Genomic DNA, 24,209 nt, shown 5'->3' on the forward strand with positions numbered 1-24,209 from the left:
ACTCAGCACATGCAGTATTGTTTATGATCATTTCAATCACGATAGCCGCGCGCATTCTGTCTGTTTTTACTACGAGAACATTTATTTTTTTTATCGACATACGCTAGTCTCTTGTCTCTGCATGTGATATATATATATAAATAAAAAACATATTTCGCCTTCAGTTTTTTCATAGTTTTTGCGTTTGTATAAGAACAATAATATTTACTCTGATACTAATACTATGACAAAGTTTCTTCTCTAACGATTATTGTATGCACTCTTCAATATCGTTGTCCTGCAGTGCACATTAAGTACTATCCTTATAAAAAAAAAATGAAATGCGCCCTCTTGTAATCTTTTTTTTGTGTGTGTCAAACCTGATGACTAATACATGGCTATATCCGTATGAATATATAAATACATACAGAGTGTTTCCCCGGATGTCCGTAAAAAATTAAAAAATGATAATATTATCAAGACATTGAATGAAATAGAAAACATATTTTGCCATTTGTAGGAACAGAATTTCTAAGAGTACTTATAGAGGTGATTGTAAACTTTTTCGACAGTAAATTCTTTTAAGTCTGTAATAATTTTGTTACTATAAATAATAATTTAATGCTTTTAATAAATCAGGTATATAAATAATAGTAAATAGTAAGGCAAAAATATGATATAAATCAACTTGTTTAGTTGTGAGCTATAATTATATTTAAGGAAGTAAAGTAATAAAAAAACCATATATTAATTTGGTCACACATTTAAATTGTTGTTTATCATAATATAAACATATATATTTTAAAAAGTAACAACTCATTTAGTGATAAGATTTAAATATATAGTGTACCATATTGTACACATATATATATATATCAGTAGGTATTAGCTGTTGCAATAGATACTTTATTTAAGTATAATGTTAATCCGAGAGAGTTAATCATCAAGAGAGCTTAACATATGATCGGGAGAGTTTATTATCATCCAATTATAGTATCTTAAATTATTATTTATCGATAGATCATTAAATTATTGTTATTCGACGAAAACATGTATTTAGTTCTACAGAGTATTTAAAATAAAATAAATTTATCAAACGTAAAATTAACCTTAATGTTTTCACTTAAAAATCTAAAGCACTCTGTATACACTCACTAGTTTTTACGCGCGATTCATAAAATACAACGAGAAGCAATCGAACGACGACGACGACGGGAAGCCTGTTTTTCTTTTTAGGAGACAACTTCTCAGTACCATTAAAGAAAATAAAAAGAAAATATAACTGTCGAACGTGTCCTCGTCGCGAATTCCAAAACAGTAGGGTGTACTACCCACGATCCAGGTAAGTCACGTAGGTCTCAAAGGTACCGCACCTGCATTCTATATATACACCTATCCACCCGTTCTATTTCTGCGCTGCTGTAGAAGTTTATATATATATATATATATGTATACGAACACATCCGTATACACGTTATATGGGTCGACTATACTTCGATGTCGTTTGTATTATTGCATTATCTCGTTGACTGCAGCAAGTCCCATATTTACTGGAAAATAGCGTGTCGTTTTTCTGCCTCGAATTAACGTAAAATTATTACTACGTATATAATGATATAATATATTATATATTACAGTTGAAATCTGAAATTAGATAATATGCACATCAACTAAATTCGGAATTTAGCTAATAAAAACTATTAGGGAAATTAAATATGTATATACACGTATTATTCGGCTCAAGTGACTTTCCATCGTGTTATGGCTAATGTAAAATATTATTAATAAATTCATAATAAATATTTATTTAAATAAAATTGATTAATATAAGTTAACAATTAAATATTATAATATATTTTATTAGATATAATTAATTATATTTATTAAATAACATTGTTCTTGCTATTTATTTAAACAAGGTAAATTTTGATGACATTTAAAATTGCATAAGACGTCAGATGCTTTGCGTTTGTATTTATATGTTTTGCAATTCGATTTATATGCATAGCGTTGATAACACTGAACAGTGATCACCAAACAATGATACACTTTTAGCGATTTCTCGTAACGATTTTTTTATACTTGACACCTTGTTTTTAATGAATGACTCAGGACAAACATCAAACTGAGACCTAGTATAATGTTATTCTTCTATAGTTTCTTCTTTATTATCTATAGTATTTTCCACTTTTTATTGATATAACTTAAAACAGAATATTTCGTGAAGTTTCTATACCTCTATTTACATCTGCTAAGATGACTAGAACTGTATCACCGATATTGGCAGATGGAAACTTATTAATTGATCTAAACTTAATTTTTTCAGCTTTATTTTGTAGTGCTTTTATACTTAGGTCTCTCTGGGACTTTATCATGCTTTAAAAAGTTATAAAAATATTAGATATATAATATCTGATAATGAGAATTGACAAATAGACGCGTGACGTTATAAAGCCAATTATTATACTCGTAGTGCATATTTGCCCATATTTTAGAACTGTTTTCTAACCTCGTGTACCTTTATGTATTTAAGATAAAAGTGTGATTTTTAATTTTATGTTTAAATTGTATTGGTACATATAAGGAGTAGAGTATTTTTTTTTATAATAAGTAATAATGCTATAACCTAAATTAATTTAAATAATAATAATTATAATTAAAATTATCTCTTTTGTACATGTATTACAAATACTTTGTTGATTGGTACATTCATTTAATATTCCTTAAATATTACTTTCACAAGACTCACACATTTTAGGTATTTCTTCACCCAACGAAAAAAAAATAGTATTATTACTCAATCGTACAATTTATTCTTATTTATTTTTTTCTATTTACCTGATTAGCATCGGCAGAATTGCTTCCTTCATTTTTTCCCTTTATATAATTATATTTTGCGAAACATTTTATCTCACTTGAAATGTTCTATTATTTATTAATTGTACGAACCTCAAATCCCTCGGACCAAGGTTTCAAATTATTTTTTTGCATCTATGTAGTTAAAATATTTTGAATATCCTAGTTTGCCTATTCAAAACTACCTTGTAATTGACTGTGTTGGGGCTTGCTGTATACTGTTTTCAAATTATCCGTCATACAATTTAATTTTTAAATCATTAACTATTTGATTAACGAGTTATCTTTCATTATTAAATTGAAACATCATTGGAACCCAAAAATACAAAACATGTTTCGCAACCTCTTCAGCTCGTTTTTTTTTAATGGTCTTTTTTCTTTTTTTTTTAAATTTGTAACATGGTCTTGGTAGACCATAATAAAACAATATTCCTCGTCTGTTTGTAACTGTATGCCAATGAAGTCAACTTGAGTTCTACTATTCTATTATTCGTTTCAGAGAATATCATTAGCTAAGTGGCAAGATTTTTTTTTTAAATTTTTGCTTCATTTGGCATGGTTTACAATACTTTAAATAGATACATTAATATAATTTCTTTTGTGTGATATTTCTTCTTTTTCTTAGTAATAACTCTGTGTTTTTCACCATGTCCTATTTAATAATAGATTTCATGTAGAATATCATACATATTTTTCTTTTGGACGTAGTAGTAGAATTACCACCTTCTATAGCAGTGTTTCTTAATCGGTGTTCCGCGGCACACAAGTGTGTCTTGAATTGGTTGTAGGTATGCTGCGACCGTGGTGCATACGCATAGTCTTATTTGGCATTAATTTTTAATTGTATTATATATTAATAATAAAAATTATAATTAAAATAAAAATGCTTTTTTTTTTGCTACTTATTGTTTTATTACTAAAGTTTTCCGTCAAACTCTATAGATACTTACTTAGTAATAAGAAATGTGCCGCGAGCATAAATAGGTTAAGATTTTCTGGTTTATAGGATAAATCAATTTTTTCTTCCTCGTTAATATTTATTACATCATATATTTTTAAATGTCGGTAATCTGAGCTTATTTTTTTTCGATTTGATTTCACGTTTTGAATTCCTAATATAATTTTGAATCTATTCTATTTTTTTTAAGATAAATAAATAAAATTTGATTTATTTCTTCAATTAATTTATTAAGATACGCGCAAAAATAAAATTTTCTTTTGAACTCATTTTATTTCAGACGTTCAAGCTTTACTCATTACATAGATAACGTCAAAGCATACAATAAATTGTCAGACAAATGGTTGTAATAGATTGTATCATCTTACTTTTCTACAGTTTTCACATCTTAAAACAGCATTATAAGTAATTTTATCTTACATTTAGTGTCGTTAAAAATATAATATAATACCAGGTTTTATAATTTTTTTCTTTTAGTTATTTCATCCATATATCAATGGCTAATATACAAAATAACCGGTTAATGTTAAGTGTTTACTTTATTCAATTAGTATGGATAATATGCACTTTAATCATGTTTCGGACTTTTGCTGTAACATATAATATATGCATATAGCATTATATTTAGTGTTAATAAGGAAAAATGTTTTGTTTATGGCCTAACCGTACAACGTAATTTAACCTAATGCCAAATCTATATAAATATCCTTAGTATTTTCTTAAACGCATTTACTGTTTTTATCCGCTTATCGGTGTGTATGTGATTAGTTTTGTCAAAAAGTTTTGGGTGTAGAGAAATATCTACTACAAACATGTTCAGTACGGTGAAAAATAAAAAAAAAACAAGATACGTTTCCCACTGCCAATATTCGTCAAAATTATAAAAGCCTTCTGATCATCATGATTTAATCACCATTCAGGTGATACATTTTTCAATCAATTTATGAAGTTTTATCACATCGTCGTACTCATAATATTCGTTTATTTTCATTAAAATTAACTATCCAATATAATACAATTTAAGTTATAATCAGAACAGAAATAAGTATGCATACTATAACATAATAATAAAAATACATTTAGAGTAAATATGTATATTTTTTAAATAAAATAATTAATTTTTATGACGGAACAATGAACATGCGTTATTTCTGATTAGGGGCATAAATTAAAAAAGTGTTATTTACGGCATTAATAGAATCTATATATGATTAATACAGTATAGAAAGCATAGAAATTATTAACAAACAGTTTTAAATGAAATAACGACTAATAAATTAATTATTCGAAGTACCTAATCACGTGGAAAGAAATGGATATTAATTAAAAATTTAATCGAATTTTAAAAACTCTTGTTGTACCAGCTTAATTTATTTGGCTTCGAGTATAAGCCATAAAAGTGTCTTGAATTATATTAAAAACTTACATTCTGTGACAGATCAAACAATACAACAATTAAGAGTCTCGAATCAAAAATCTTAATAACTATTAAATGTACTTCAATATTTTTCACGAGATAAAAATGTTTAGACATAATGACAGAAATACAATAAATACACATAGGTACCTCTTTAAGAAGTCCTTGTATATTTTATAGCAAACATACTCTTGCGTAAAGGTGGGCAAGTCCGATTGTCTAACATTAATTTTTTTTTTTTAAATAACAATTACATAATTTGTTAGAAATAAATTTAAGACTATTTTTTCTTACATCATATTATAGATACAATGGTTTACATGTTTATATCAATTAAATGATTAATTCATTTAATATTTGCAAATATTTATTTATCTATATTCAAGATCATTATATATCCATAAAAATTTAAAAAACAAAAACAAAAAACGAATCAATTTATTAATTGTATTTACAATTATAGACAATATTATGTACCTATAAATATTGTTTTAACTTAATACTTTATTTTTAAATTTTCTGAAAAAAATTAAGTTATTAAAATAGATTTTTGAATAAATTCAACTATTAAGTTAAATGAGTAGGTATAAATTTGTCATTTATTAAGCTAATAATAATCTTGTGCATACACACGTGAATTATACACTGTACTAATCTATAATAACATTCAATTTGTTACACGATAGGTAATAAATATTATAATAATATTATGTAAGATACGAATTTGAAATAATAGCGACAACCTAATTAAGCAAATTAATAAAATCAAACTCGTTGGGTAACACGTACCCGAATATCACAAAAGATTAAATCTTAAAATCCCGAAATGTTGCGGTGATGGTTTTCAACTTCTGAATGACTAATGGACGTACCTGCAGTATTATATTATATAGATTAGGCACATATACATTAATGTATCTCGAACGTGCATTAATTTGACTAAGTGTTTGGGACGGTATTTGTGGGGTGTATATACTTCTATAAAATCATGACAGTTCGAAAACCCAAATTCAGGAAAATAGCATTTTTACTCCAGGTTTTTCTCTTTGAGTATATTCAACAATATACAGCATCATCATATAAACACTCTTGTGTGGCAGCAGGTGTTATATACGCTCACTGGCCTAATCATTTTATATGTAAGTTATACGATTATTATACACGCTTTTTTACAAATGAAAATACTGATGAATCATCATCATCATAAGGCTATATTTTAATAAACTGATTTACAACCAAAAATAATAATTAACGATGTTTTGAAACATATAGACAGCCTTAATGCGCATGTTTTTCTACAACGAAAACATTTTTTAATTTAATTTTGAATAAATTTTTTATAAGTACTATATTTTATATATATAATTTAATGATTATTATAATTGATTGTACAGTTTAAATTTTGGTTTACGAGCTATTTCTTCAAATTCGGTGATAATAAGATTATAGAAGTATAATGATTATTGTAATAAATATTATTAAAGTTAAGTCATTAAGAGTATGTTAGCACACTTTTTGTTTTCTATCTTTGACCTTTGCATAACATGGTAAATTTATGTTTAGCAGAATCAAACATACGTTGTTAGCTTTAGAATTAGATTGGATTGATTTATAATCAAACTTAATGTTAAGAACATTATCCGTATTTTTAATCTTTTTTTATAATATTAAAATTTTATCGTAACATATGAACTTTTTTAAATTGTAAAATTGTACATATTAATACTCATAATCTTGATAAAAAAATGTAAATATCTTAAAACAACCTATTTAACATAGATAATGTTAATAAATGTAAGTTTCATAATAGTTTAATTAACTTAAATTTTAAGACTAACATTACAAGGCCACTTTTACTGAACACAAATTTTCTATGTCGCATGTGAGTTAGAGAGAGAAAACAAATAATAATACATTAGCATCTTTGTAATTTCAGTTAATCATTCAAATAGTTCTGTAAGTATTTATGTGTAAGTGAGTAAATTTTAAAATGGGAGAATGACTGTGTACGAGGCTGAATACGCTGAGATACCTGATGTGTATAATATACAAATATGTACGGTATTAATATTTTACCAATATTTTTTTCTTTGAAAATAATAATTTATTTCTTTTTCTGAAGTAGTACCTGTACTATTACGTCATAACTTATTTAAAGGTGTTGCTATTATTTATATATATTATTTTGAGTTTAGCAATAGTTTCTTCAATTATTTATATTTTTTTTAAAATTGAAAGTTTGTTTTGTATTCTGTGCAGATTGAAGAGATTTTGATATAAATGATGAATGTTATTGTTAACGTGTTTAATCCTCTTGGTTAAAATTTTTTGACGGTAAAAATTATAAATAATATTTTAATATTATTACCGGAAATTTATCCAGCTAGGATAACGTAATTTTTAAACTTATTAGTACTGGTAAAACTTTCGTTTATCACTTATAAGTTGTATTTTTATATTTCATGTTATTATAATTTATAATACCTGTGTATTTTGGTTTATATTTATCTATATATTATAAAATAATGAAATATTTTTTTGTAACATAATTTTTTTTAATTTTGGCAAGTTGTAATAAAAACTTTTCTATAATATTTGTAGATTAAACTGAATAAATAATAACATGAAAATAACAAAAAAAGGTAAAGAGCTCAGTGTGAAGATACTTTGTCATTAAAGTATGGTAAACTTATAATATTTTTTGTTATTTATTTTATTAAATATGTCATTATCACTGTATGATTTTTCTACTTATTTTTGTTTGTTTGTGGCGTTATGTCAATAATATAATGATGAGAGAAATTGAGGGGCATTAGTTTTAATAATTTTTATGTTCAATCACTTTTGAAATAAAAATTGCCAGAATGGTATAAGAACGAGATATTTATAATAGATTTAAATTATTTTAAAAATATAACTAGCATGTTGTATATATTAATTGAAATAGCATATAATGAGGTATAACTACCACATTAATTATTATGATAATGTTTATATAAATTATATATCTTAAAACTGATTATCCTATTATCGCCTTTTTTCAATATTTAAACTTTAAAAAATATTTCTATATTAATTATAATTATACTTATGCTTGTCTCTTCTAGTTATATAATGAAAAAGTTATAGACATGATTTATTATCAATCATTTATCAATAAATTCTAAAGCTCACCGCACTTACGTTGATAAAAACCAAGTAAAATGTGTTTATTTAAATCGGTAGGAAACGTAGCATTATATATTTTCTCTGATGCGTGGAAAAACTTTGAAACATAGATATATTTTTAAAATTGTGATAAAAAAAAAAAAAAAAAAATTAAAAGGGTATCAATTAGGTTAGGTTAAGTATGGTAATGTAGATAATTATATCATGCATCGGTTGTTAGGGACAAACTTACAATTAATCGTTTATTAGGGACAACCTGATTAATGTTACGCGAAATCGGTCGGATTAGCAACCTAAAGCAAAATTATAACATTATTACGAAAAATCCATCATGTTTACAAAAAAAAAAAAAAAATTGATGTATCGAACCCAAAAATATATCTATGTTAAATACATAAAGAGTTTATTTTTGTTCGCTGTTTAAAACCAATTAGTATATCATCCTGACGTTATAATATGTTAAACTCATATACTTATATATCATTACATGTATTGGTGGTGTATACGGTGTGGTCAGAGGCAAACTGGAGACGAATCAGTACAGATAAATTTAAAAAATCTAGTAAGCCAAGTAGTTTTTTTTTATAAATGAACGGTCCAATAATTTTTCCTAAAATTAATCATATTTTCCAAAGTTTCTGTTTTAACATTTTAAATGTTTTATTAGTTGTGGTTAAATTATAGCTGATTATTATATATATACAGTTGTGATGGTTTTTATGAAAAAGTGAAAATTTTGATTTAATTGAATACAACTTGTCTTTATATTTTACTAACATAAATATTAATTTTAAGAAAAAAAAGTGAACCAGTTGTATCAAGGGAGTAAATTTTTACTCAAATAATGGCTCGAGTCATATTTTTTTTTATTTTTATTGACCAAAAGAAATGCATCTCTTTAGTTAGCTTTCTTGGCCAGTTCGCCTCTTAACATGTTTGAAAATGAGATATCATTATATTAAGCCGTCATTATTAAATCTAGTACCTAAATATAATGAAATGTATCGAAATCTTTTCAATATGTACTTACTGTGCTCAAAACAATAAATAACAATAGTAATAATTAAAAGCATGCGGTAAATCACTAAAAAAAGAGAAGCTTTGCAAAATAATACCAAGAAAGCGTATTCATAAGAATTCATAATAATCGTGAATTTAAAATACTTAAGTTAATTTTTATGCGTAGTATGGCTATTGAAAAACACAAATAAGTAATAAGTAATATTCGTCAAATATTAATATTATATATAAACAATTGTACGTTATGAAAACAAAAATAGAGTTTTAAAAAATTATATACATGTTAAAATACATAATGTAAAACAAACTGTTAACATTAAAATAGTACAGAGTGATCTGAAAGTTACGCACATCAAAATAAATGTGTTTATAAATAGTAGTTGTATTGAATTACTTATACGTGTATTTATATAAACATAATCAAATATTTAAAATTAATTTATACTTACGCATTATACATGTTATAAACATAAACTTAAAATGGCCACATTTTTCATTAATGCATGTATGAACACGTTTTACCACGTTTGTGGCCACTTTATGGAGTGTGCTTACATTTATGAAGTTAATCTCCGTTGTAATATTTTTTTTGAGTTCATCTAAATTTTGAAACCGGTTTTTATAAAACTTTCCTTTAAAATAACCCCACAGAAGGAAATCTGGAGGTGTCGTGAGAACGGAGAGGCCATAATCCTTGGGAATATGACATGTTCACTAACAAATAATTAAAACACTACTGCAAGCATCTTATCATCAATACGATAAATAATGACGTAAAGATTTATTTTTGGGAATAATTTTAGTGATATTTTGCTGTAGCCAATAAAAATAATTCAAGACCACTACTATTTATAAACACATTTATTTGGATGTGCGTGACTTTTCGATCCCATTGTATATTCAAGTATTATAATATTTAGGAACCGAATTTAGACAAAATCTATATTAATATAAATTACCGGATATCTTATGTCGGGTGTATTCTGTGGACTAAATAAAGCTGAATTAAGACTAATTACTACTTTATTCACATAGACATTTCTATACATAGTAAATATATTGCACTTCCATCGATACGTTCATATAAACTGTTATAATAATATTATATTATTTATTCCTTTATGGTTCTTACATACATGAATCTATAGGATTTGACGATAATCGTTTTTTGTATTTTCATTTGGAATATATATATATTTTTTTTTTAGTTTTATACATAATTATTGCATTTAAATATTTTCAATAGTATACTTAAGTCCTTCATTAAAGCGAAACAATTGGAATGAATGCTTTCAATATCTAAAACTATATAGTATATAATATTCTAATTGGTTTATATTTTTTTATTCAGGCTTTGCATAAGTTTTTGAAATCGACGAATGTCGATATGAATTTATTTTGGTCACCCTCAGATTATGACAATATTCTGTCAATTTATTTTTTTACTCGTCCAAGAGAATCGATATGATTTTACGTATTGCATATCATTGATAATAAAGTTTATGCATTCATATGTATTTATTGTGTTCAAACGTAATTAGGTCTATTTTTTGAGATCTCACGGGACTTGTATAGTTTTATAAATTTCAATGATAAAAATAAAACGTTTAAATGGAAATACGGCGTTCTTTATAGGCAATTTAGCTACATCGCTGGGTTTATTTTTCAGTGTCTCATAATACTTATATACTGATAATAAGATTTACGATTGATCGATAAATCCAAATGACTAAATACTCAATACCCAATAAACAATGTATACAACTTCACCAAAAACTTCAGACCACGACGTGAAAATTATCTGACGCATAGCATTTCTTTTAATAGTTCATTAAAATATTATATTTTTGTTTTTAAAAATTAATTTGTATTCAAAATGTCATTGATAAAAATTTCGAAAAAAGGATTTATGCTATTAAATCATATTAATATAATATTTGTTTTATTCCGTAAAATTTCCGATGTATGGTCCTACCGAGTGGCCCTACTATTTTCAAATGGATAGCTTATATTTTTTTTTATTATTAAAAATATATTTATAATCTGTTTTACATTAAAATGAAGCAACGTGATAACAAATTTAGCACAATAACTGAAATGAGGAGAAGACAATTTATTGGCAGAACCTTAAAAAAAATTCAGAATTATAACATAAAATTTTAACCATAGAATACTTACAATAATATATAAAGCTAATTTTTATATTATTTTTAATTAAATAGATATCTCTATGAGTATAATTTTAGAGGTGGCATTGCATTAATTAATGAATTTGAATAAAATACCGTATACGATTGTTTTCCATTTCTCATCAACATTGATATGCAGGTATAACTTTATATAAGTTTATTCATAAGGATATTAATAAAACTGGTGTGTAATAGGTGGAAAAGGTTTTCTTTTATTATGTTATATTTAATATATTATATGTATTTTATAAATAATATGGAAGTAATGTCAATTATATAAATGCTTGTGAATTATTCACGCATGCTTTGATGTAACAAGCATATTCGATTTTATTATAATCGAGTTTGGCTAGCAACAGTAAAACAAAACACGCAAAAAAAATTAATACAATAATATATATATTCTTCTACATGCTATATTGTCTGTCGCCCGCTACGTTTTCCGAATAGCTAATTTTCATTGTTTTATGTATACACGACATTTTTTTCTTTTTCTTCACTTTATATTATGCCGTCGTTTTCGACTTCGTTTCGACTAGCAGACAATTTATATATATATATATTTATATACAGCCAATGTATCTCTGGGGAGCACGTTACCGTTTCTTCACTCATCGTCGTATTCAACCACTGCGTTTAAAATTGAGTTTTCACTCTCTATTTTTTATGCATAAAAACATACACCAATGTAGAATTTGGTATTATGTGTTATAATCTCTTCGCGCTCGCGCAGATAATGAAAAATCTATTTATTTAAAATTTGAGTGCTCTTTTTTGTTTCATTGAAAATTTCTATATCACCTTTAAGAAATTAAAAGTAATATAAAAATAATAAGAAAATGCAAAAAAAATCTAAAAAATTAGCGATTTATTGTTACTTTGATAATCATACAAGAAAAATTGTTCAACCTCAAGCAATTTTTATTACCTATTAATAAAAAATAATGAAAATTAAAAGTATCACTAAAAAAATACGGAAGAATCTATTAATAGAGACAAAAGTACAAAAATCTGAGATTTTCTAACCATAATTAATATTAAAAATATATTTCGAAAACCTGTGCTTTTAACTTTTATATCATGATAGATCTCAATTTTAAATCATGTAATTTTATATGGTGAAATATATATATATATAACTAATAACCGAAGTTAAATTAGTAATTATAAAAAAAGAAAAAATATATTTCAAGCACACATTAAAATAAAAAAGTGATAAAGAAGATTTAAATACGTATCTATTTATATAGTTATTGTGGTGGAAGTGCGAATAACAATAATTGGATTAATAATCCAATAAGTATAAATTCAAATATAATTTTGAATTAAAATCCTCATTGCAAAAATTTTCCAATGAACGATTAAGCTTAACATAAAATAATAATAAAATTACGCATTGTGAAGTAATAGTGAAATGTAAATTTATTATGTATTATTATAATCACAAGGAAAAATTACCTACGAGTTTTATTTTTTTTATTAGTGCTCTTATAAAAATGTTGAAAAATAATCTAGACTCTTCGTAAGTATTCGACCGAACAATAAATGGTCTGAATGTTTGTTGATTTTGTTTTTTAACTAACCATATTATATATTTTGCGCTCGGTAAACATAGAATATGTAAATAATTACCATGGACGTTATTAACGCTCTTTAAGCCATAAATTTATTGATTTTTCAATGGTAAAGAGTTGTTTTTTTTGTGCGAAGATAAATAGAAAAAAAATGATTCAATTAAAACTTTAAGGGTGGTTTTCAATAGCAAATTTAATTTTCCTTATATTTTAAAAAGTTCAAAATTATTATAAATTCCCAAAACTTTTAGCTTGAACTATATAATATCAATGAATTAAAATTTAACATATCAACCAATGACTCATTCGACATATTTTGTATAGCAAAGTAATGTCGATTCGTTCACTTTTTTAGACTTGACAATCGTTATTGTTTAAAAATATATTGTTGAAAAATAAAACAACATAAAACAGTTTGAAGTTTAAAATAATTACTCAAATAGTCTGATGAATAATTCCATATTTTGAGATATCACCCTACGCTCATGAAGTGTCAAAATGAAGAAAAACTTAAGAACTTAAGATCTAAGTCGAACATGTGGTAAATCCACTCACATATAAAAGTGTAGTTAATAACCAGCTTTTAATATGCTCGACAGTCATCCAGCTGTTGGGTCACGTCTTGTTCGTCAGCTCATCTCGTCTGCACGATCGGTGGAATAAAAAAAAAAAAAAAAATTACCTATAAAAAATATATTGTGTACATCGGAAAATAATGCCGAGATCGATCGCAACCGATGTTAGTCATGAGTTTTCTGTCAATCTGTCTGGTTGGTGAAACTACGTGATGGCTAGATGGCAGATACACGCTTTTTCCCCCCTCATCACCACCGTGTGCTACTACACCCAGTAACGATAAAAATGTATAATTTTCAACCGTACAGTGGCTTAAAATAAATATCATATTTATTTATTCTCATAGTATGTGCACGTTTATAGTACATAAGAAAATATATCGATCAGAATATCGAATATTAGTCGTGTGACATGCATACCAATTATAATATTATTCTTTATAAAGTAAGATATTAGATTATTATAATATTATAATAATGTGTGGATAAAGGTTTGATAAAAATGATCCCAGTTGAATGTTATTTATAGTTACACGCTGTATGTAAAATACGTAAAAAAATTTTGCAGTATTACTTTATAGATACTGTATGCAGTACGATAAATTTTTATAAAACCCCACTAGGTATTTAGGTCCCCGAGATTAAAATTTTATACTTCGAAGATGAGATTCAGGTTATCAAAGATGTATAAACACACTGTTCTTGTATACAAAATGAGCGGATACTATAAATAATTAGGCGTATGGATTGTGCATAATTTACAGTATTATCATAAAATATATTAAATATCAAATATTTTTATAATTCTAAAAACTGTTATCTTACAATAATTTTAATTTAATATGTTTGTTAATTAATTTAGTGATAAAAACATAATATGTTTCTAAGTATGTTACGCTTTAATTAGGCTATAAATAACAAATAGCCCCAAGTCCAAAAAAATAAGAAGAAAAATAATATATTACGTTACCCATACATTTTTGAATCTAATTAGTGTATCACTATATGAAACCATTATGGTTGGGCAACCTATCAAACTAAATTTGGAAATAACCATCGATATAAAATAAACGGTTATAAAATTACATAATGCAAATTTGAAGGCTGGATAAATGTATACCATTATTATACATTTATATATATATTATTTTTGCTTATGAAAAAAACTTTTAGTAAATTTGTTTAATAATAAATATAATTATGATGTTCTTGACGGACCGTAATTGTAAATTTTTTCGCAATATTGTTATAATGATTATATTCCGAAAAAATGTATTTTATAATAAAATGGGATGCAGTTATAATTTATGTATACCTATAAAAACATAATTATCAAAAATAAAAATATAAATTTAAATTAATAGATTATTTTTTTTCTATATTTAAAAAAATAGAACACGACTCTAGTATGAAATTCTTTATAACATTTGTTTATATTCTTGAACTAGTATCATCTAATTTATAATATTATCTGTATGGTTCATAGCTCGTAGACAAACAATAACATATCTAAATAGTTCATTTATAGTATATATATATATATTGTATATACTATAGTTGAAACTAAAATGGTCATAAACGCAATGTTTTTAATGTTTAAATGATACAGCTTGGTAAAAAAATAAACCATAAATAGTGTAATTAATTAACATAGGTATATATAAAAAATCATAATATGTAATGACACAATTATAATAACTAGTAATTATAATTAATTTTAGTTGTAGTTTTTTGCATAATTGTTACATTAGTTACGACTATAACGACCTATTATAGTTAGATATCCACTTTTAAGTTTTTTAAAGTAGACACGCAATTAAAACATAATTTTGAGAACGGTTTGGAGGGACAGAGTTTATTATCAAGTACTATGATATTAATTAATTTGTCTACTCTACACTTACCGTAACGGATGCAGGGGCATCACTAATTTTATTTGTAGGAGAGGTGAAAATTAATAAAGGTATTCACTGTGTTTGTATATTATAGCTTTTAATATATTATTATATAGTACAATATTTACTATGTTAATTGAAAACTATGTATTTAAAAGAGTTTCCCGATTCCGCCAAAATAATATTACACGTTTCCGCTAAAATGTATTTTTGTGAAAAGATGTTTCCACCAATTTTATTTGAGGACCATGTACAAATTATTATATACCATGTAAATATTCTTATTATTATAAATAATTATAATACAAGTAGATAATAATTTATTATTTGAATATAGGCACAGTTAAATTAGAGTTTATAAATAGGTATTATACAATGTCATCTCACATATCTATTGTATTTAAATATTTCGATATTTCAAATTATAACACAAGTAATAATTATACTGTTTCAAAAATATAAAATAAAATGCAAAAAAAAAAAAAATAATAAAAAATTACATTTATAAGTATTGGTCAAGTTTAAAAAATCACAGAATTAAAAGAAACAGTTTTGACAAAAGTGTACCAATTAATTTCATTGGAATATCATTATATATTTTATATAAATAGACACAGATAAACACAGAAGAGGTCAACTATTGATGAATACAGATTTATCTATCTTTTGAAAATCATTTTAAATAGCTCATACTATAAACCATGAGGTGTGAAAAGATGTCATTCCAGAAAATGTAATAGGTTATGTGTATCCAAATTTCTCGAAAACTAAAGCCAACGCTATTATTGATCTTCTTACATCTATTTTTGACGCCGTAAAATCCATTATGATTCTGTTATTTACGAATTAATTTTTATTACTTGCTTTCCTTTTCTTTTGAAAACTTTTTTTTCCGTAAGTACTTGCACTGGTTGTACTTACTTTATTTTACGTTGTATGCTATTTGATTCATTTGATTTTAATATGTTGCATTATATGTGTTATGTTATTAATTTTTAGGGGAGATACAATTGCAGTATACATTCAAACATCACGATAAAATAATAAAGTATTATAATGTGTAAGACAATGTATAAAAATATGAAATAAAGTATAATTGATACCAGTTGTACTTGTATTTTATAATGAATTAGTAAAAACTAAATGAATTAAAGCTACGAGAGGAATATATCTACTTAACATTATATATTTTAAAATCATAATGGTTTTTAACGCAAGTTTAAAAGGAAAAACTTAACCTAATATTAAAATGACTGTGTTTAGTACTAAAACCCTTTAAATTTAATTTTTAGTTGAAGAGAAAAGAGTTTCTTTGAGTTTCCACTCGTTTACTCGACTGGTCTTGTCATTAAATGAACTTAAACGTGTGTTCTTAAATCGCCTACCAAAAATATACAGCATTGTTTTCGAAGAAATATTCAGCATAAATAAATTATAACCATTATGTGATAAGTAATGTATTCAAATGTTGAAAATAACATTTTAGACTAGCTGGTTATTTATAAAGTACTAAACAAAATATTTTTATTAAAAAATAATCATTTATTACATGTAAGTAAATATAATATAAAAACCATGACTATATTATAATGCATATATTTTATGTTTGATCATGTATAGGATAAAACAATAAAATAGACTATCGACGTATGTAGTGCTATTTATTTTATTACTATTAATAAATTGTAATACAATTACAGTCATGATAAATAATATATATTCATAATTTCGAAATGTTTTCATTGCATTTTCTCGAAATTAATGCAAATTCACTAGTTCATATACAATAATTTTTTTTCAAAAATACACCACTGTTGAAATATTTTATCAATCAATATTATAATAAAAGGTTGTTGTTAAGGTAATCATTCGTTACACAATTCTATAAATTATCGCTCATAAAATATAATATAACAATTATTTTCTTTTAAGTAAATTCATGATTAATTTTAATCAATGAAATTGAAGTACTCGGAAGTCATTAAAAATGGGATAAAAGACTATAAGAAAATTAAAAAAACATTTATAACGCGTGAAAAATGAAATAAACAATAACTGTAATTCTGTGTATATTTCAATGAAAGTATTTTTAATACATGAATTATTTTAAGCCATTAGATAAGCAATATATCATAAATAAAACGTTAACAATAAATTTTATAATTATTGTTGAATGATTGAAAATATTTTTTTATAAAATAATTTTGCAAATGTGAAAGCTATTTAGTGAGTTAACCATTATTGTTATGCAAAAAATATAATAATTAATTTCTCAATTAATTCGTACCTACTTATATAGGCTACAATTATTTTTTACATTTCATATTATTTATGTATAGGTAGGTATATTATTTTATTTATTCATAATCGAGTTTTTTTTTTTATAAAATTGAAACTTAAGTAACGACACAATAAAACTTTGACTATGTAATGAGTAAATAGCAAATAATTGTTTTTATGAGTATATATAAACCAATAAATAATAGTTTTTGAAAGAATAATATATGAAATATTGTAAGTGATTTTTAATTTATGAGAGAAATAATTAAATATTTTTAAAATCTGAACATTAATTCTTATATCTCCCACAAAGAACAATTAATTTAATTATTTCCAAGTTATTTGTGGAACGTTCTAAACAATCTAGACCAATAACAAAAATAAACAGGGAAAAAAATTAAAAGCAAGGGAAAGAATACATGAATTTTGAATGAATTGCATTGAAAAAAAATATTTATGAGATCGGATAGGATTGTTAATTTGATTAAAAATTAAAATAAAATAATACTTCGTTAGTGATGTTTTAGCTGTAGGCTTTGTTTTATAGGAATATTGTTTTAAATGAAAATTAAATTTGCAATTATTACATTGCAACTAAAATCAATTTGAGTAAAAAATATGACAGGATTGAAATGTTGAAATCCTTGGTTACTATTCAAATGATTAAATAGAATCATTTAAAGTGCATAATAATAAATTATATTAGTTAATTCAAATAAATATTATTTAATTGAAAAATATATTTTTGAGCATAACAACTAATATTAAAGTATATAATAAAAAAATATATCTAGATTCTATATATTACTGCGTTTTACATTATAATATTATTTAAATAAGTATTTACTATTAGGTTTGGTTCTATAAATTCAGACAAATATAATATAGAAAAAATATTTGTTAGGGTGGCAAATCATAGATTATAAGTAAACAAAAAATTAAACACATTTTACATATTGATGTTTCAAAAAACATTCTTGAATGCATTTCGGAGGGGTTGAATTCACCTGTATACGCGTTTCAAAAAAAAAAAAATATATATATATAAGCTGGCTGATTCTAAAATTTTCTATTTCATGAAAATCAAATATAAAAGTATGAAATATTGTAAATATATAATAATTACATGATATATAATTTTTAATCACTAAAACGTATACTTAAACGATGATAAATTTAATTAAACTTATAAGACAACAATGTTGTTATTTCAATTTTATTAATTTTTAAGCATACTAATGTATATAAGTGTTTTATTTTATATTTTTGTTACATTTTATAATAACAATGTCGAAAGATAATGGATACCTTATTACGTTTTTATTTTTTTATCCTGTGTAATATACAATAGTGCGCCAATATAAATTAAGTGTATAGTCCTTAAAAAGTAGTTTGTTTATTTTATAAAAATGTATTATCGTTATAATAATATCAAAATACTTTCTTTCAAGATATTAAAAAAAAAAAAAAAAAAAAATTATAACCGTGATAATCGATAAATTGTGAGTAAAAATAAAATTATTTAATATTTTCTGTAGTTAGTACTGTAATATCACTATAGTAGTAATCTTAATCATACATAGTTAATTAAGTAATTAATGATGTAAGACATTCACTTTAAACTCATAATTATTATTTATCACAGTAATCAAATTTTGCAAGAAAGCAGTATTCATTACTCATTAATTATTTTATTTTTAGGCATTCAAAATTAAATAAACGACCATTGAATATGCGTGTGTACAATAATAGTAAACTCAGTATTAACTCAAGGAGACGTTCAGGTCATGCTGTCGAAATGTATACTCTGAATTCATATAATAATTGTAAGATATTAAATTAAGAGGCATGAGCATTTTTTTTTTAATGCTTTTAAACTTAACTAAATAAAACGTCGGACAAAAAAAAAAGTATATCTAAGAAGAAAAAAAGATAATAAACCCGATAATCTATTATATACGATATAATTATTAATAATGTACCAAATTTGCTCACTACTATTTTTTATTTTGAATAATAAATTTATTAAAATTCTTATCCGTGGAGTTTTTAAGTATACTTAATTATCATACATTAAAATATTTAGATTTATTATAAGTGTCAATAATTAAGGAGTGTTCAGTAAGTTACTAACCTATTTATTCAAGTGAGAATCACTTTTTCCCTGTAAAATATCAATCAAACTACTTTTCTAAAAATGTTGATGTTTTTAAATTCAAATTAGTAGTTTTTTAGTTATTTAAATTTATGGTAAATAGATGAACTTTATGGTTTAACGATAATAAGTTCGGTAGATATTACTGATGTGTGATGATTAGAAAATAATGGTTAATTATCTATCAATATTTTATAATTTGTAAAATGTATCAGAGCAAAAAAAAATATTAGATTTAATAACTATTATACTGTCGTATATATTTAATATTTGAACAATCCATTTTTAATGATTATTTCTCTTAGAGTATTATACATTTTAATAACTCAAACCACTATTTCTAATTCTGATTTTGAAACATTAAAATTTTCCAAAAATCATTTGGTTAATAATTTACATGAAAATCTAGTGATTACCATTTGAAAAAAATAAATAGATTTGTATCACCGCGGAATATCTTTAAGACTTAAGCAATAAAGTAAATCTAAGAATTTGGAAATATGAATCCTAAATAAACTATACATTTTCAAAAATCAGAATTTGTATAAGTTAATTATTAAAGAAACAATATTGGATTTGAACATGTTGATAAATTATACCGTATAACATATAATTACTCGATGGTATATAATAGAACAGAGGTTTTTACACTTTTATAGAATTTATACCTCTGATGAAAGACTTTTAGAATTCATTCTTCTCCCCTCTACCAACTTTCTTTTGAATATCTTTTTTTTTAAATATTTCATGTTATCTATATGTCAAGGCTGAAATCGCCGATAAAAACCCAGCAGACCACTATAATGGACCGTGAACTACAGTTTAAAAACTGCTGTAATAGAATATATATTATAGATATCAATCACTACCACACTTTACCTTGAAATTGTGTAAATCTTGGACCACGCAAGTGAGCAGGGCGTCTTTACCCACGATAACGGTCACGTTTGGTACTGGTTCCGGGAACCACGGTCTTCGGGATTCTGAAACGATAAAAATGTACATGATACAATTATAATAGGAACCTGTAAAATTGTGGTTACGGAAAAATCAATAAGTAATCGGGTAAAATCGGGATATCGGACGGTACTACATTCAACGTGAAGCAACTTTAATTAGCTAATAAGGACCACATATACATGTATAGTATTTAAGTACCCGCCCATAATTGGTGTGCGTTATTATAAGTTCTATTATACAGTTGGATAGATATACGGACCTCACGTTTATTATTACGGACCATACCTAAATCTTGTATTCACGATGGTCTTTTGATAGCCGATAGGTAAAGTGTAAAGATAGTGGACGATATTTTATAATATGTATACGTGTGGCAATACCATTACCTAGGTATACACGTGTGTAACCAGAGAATGGGTTAGCATCTGCGTATTAACGATCCTAGGGACCCGCGTCGTTATTTTAGTTTCCAGACAACATGCGAGTGCCCGAAATGAAAATATTTGTTATAACGATTATTTTAACAGAATTTTATAATTGTTAATTATTATTCTTATCGATATATTGGGGTACCGAATAGTGCTTCTTTACAAGAGTAACTTAAAATTGATGAGTTAAGTTTGAACCACTGCTACACGTGTTATTTCTAGTTTCGAGATTTGGTCTGTAAACGAATTTTTCATTTTCCATACTGTAGTCAAACTAATGATCGGTATATACTTAGTTAGTACGTAATGTGTGTTATGCATTTTAGTGTGTAAAAATAATATTACGTTTTACGTAAATGCACCTAAAACATAATTTTCGCGGTTCATTAGACGCACACAAATCGTTTTTTCGATCGTAAAAATAAAAATTTATTAGAAAACACGGAGAAGTTGAAGATTAATCGAGTATATATTTTATATCGTTTTGAAATATGTTCTTTATATTTATAGACACCTGTCTATAACAAGGTGGTTAAAGTTTACATATACTTACTTGGCGAATTATTTAATATTTTTTACACAAATGAGTTTCTGATTTTAAATTGAAAATTATAAAATATGCGCTAACTATTCTTTGTAGAATAGCTATTATGCAATATGTACCTACCGCGATCTATTGTAAGAACATTCATAGAAAAAAATGATTATTGACTCCTTTATTGAATAATCTATCTACAAATTTAAAAACTAGTAGAAAATAGGTATGCGCAATGCGCATTATATTAACGAATTAGCGTATAACTCGTAGAATATTAATAGGTACGTACGTAAGACGTAACTATTTAAAATTATATATTTCCTCACTGATACCACTGATAAACTAATAGACTAATTTTATCGATGTTACACGTTATAGTTTGGGTTTTCCGCTATGCTACAGACAATGAAAACAACCGGACTTAAAGTTGAAGGTCGCTAGAATACTGCACTAATTATATAATTTATTTATATCATACGCGATTTGTGAGTCTTCAATATCATAGGGCAGGTATAGAAAGTTTTTTAGAAAGTCAATATCGTATATCTACAAACAGTATATATATTACGAGTATTTAAAGTTTCAGTCGAAACTATCTAGGCAAATATTTTAATCTAGCAAATCAATTTATGAGTTATAAGCAAATTAAAACAAGGATGTTTCATATAACGAGTGTTATTCTAACAATATTAATATGTGCCCATAAAAATACTTAATATGTGTTATAACTTATAATACAATTGTCTTGACATTTTTCGGTAATATTTTTACGTGCAGTGGTTTGTTATTATGTGTAACATCTAAAAGTATATTATACGGTTACAAACCTGGAAAAAATCGTCGAATGACGAACTATCGTAATGCTTTTACAACCTGTCATAAATATAATATAATATAACACACACGCGTGGGAGAGGATAATGTGCGAGGCAAACAAACAATAATGTTACCGAAAAAATTGTATACTCATGTTATACGTTTCGATGATAAAAATATATAATGTACTATATTATGTATATATTATGACTAACGACGAATAAATATTTATTAAAACAAATCAAATACTGCAAATATTTTACAGCAGTGGAAAAAAAAACACCGTTATAGAGTTTTCGTTTCGTCTTATCGACATCTCGACATATAGTCACCACGAAAGTCACGCCAAATTAATACGCATAATCGTATTACGGATGCAATACCGTCGTGGTAGATTTTTGAAAAAATGAACATCGAGAATTAACGCAAACAAATAATTGGCGAATAAAATATAATATAGCGGCAAATCGTAATATATTTCACGAACTCGTGTGTGTGGAAGTAAAATAACAATAATGCAAATAAAGCGGAAAGGACAAAGTTTTGGCGCTCATTTTAACATCTTAATTATAATATCGTTTCGGCCCTATACGCGGCCGGCTTTAACGGTTTCTCGGGGGGTCCATTAGTCGGGTTACTTTTACTCAACTATTTTGTACAAATAAAGTATGCGTTGGTAGCGCGTGATCAAAACGACTTTTCCAGATGACCTAATTTTCGTGTTATATTTATTTATTTTTATTTTTTGTACCTTTGTCAAAACAAAAACAAATCTATCGATTCTAACTAATCTCGCTCTTTTTACTAGTCTTACGGTAAATAAATCTTCCCTCTTAAATAATAGTCACTATTCTCACTTGCATCTCGCAGTTAACGTCATTGATAAAAATATTCTTCTGTATCTACACGCGCACGCAAGATTATACATCTATTATAAATTCGAATCATGGTTTCAAATCACCTATAATAATAATAAATACGTGTAAAAATTAACTTACCTACACACATACACGCATACAGGTGTTTCTTATGTGTATGACGCGTGTAGTGTGACATAATAAAATACTATAATACTTACATAATACGTAAGTACACTTTTTCATTTACATAATATGTTCTGCTTTAGTTGGAAAATTCCGTACTTTTTAACAATGAAAATAAATATAAAAGTACTAGGAGTTATCATTCTTTGGAAATTTTCATTTTTTGTGGGTACATAATGACTAAAGACCGGATTTTTGTGCAGCTAAAATCTAAAAAATGTGCAATTAAAATGTTAAAATGTGCAAAAACGTGTAAAAACAAAATTTTCATTATAGGTACTTCAAATTTTAATTTTAATAAGTAATAACTAATAACTGACTTTACAGTATTTGATCAAAATAATAATAAACTGACAAT

General features: G+C 25.2%; 1 pseudogene; it reads right to left on the reverse strand.

The window, feature by feature from the left end:
- Window positions 1-24,209, reverse strand: part of LOC112591237 — a 90,095-nt pseudogene that overhangs the window by 23,709 nt on the left and 42,177 nt on the right.

Source organism: Melanaphis sacchari, unplaced genomic scaffold (genome assembly GCF_002803265.2).
Source record: "Melanaphis sacchari strain LSU unplaced genomic scaffold, SCAv2.0 Contig12_pilon_pilon, whole genome shotgun sequence".
Lineage (NCBI taxonomy): Eukaryota > Metazoa > Arthropoda > Insecta > Hemiptera > Aphididae > Melanaphis > Melanaphis sacchari.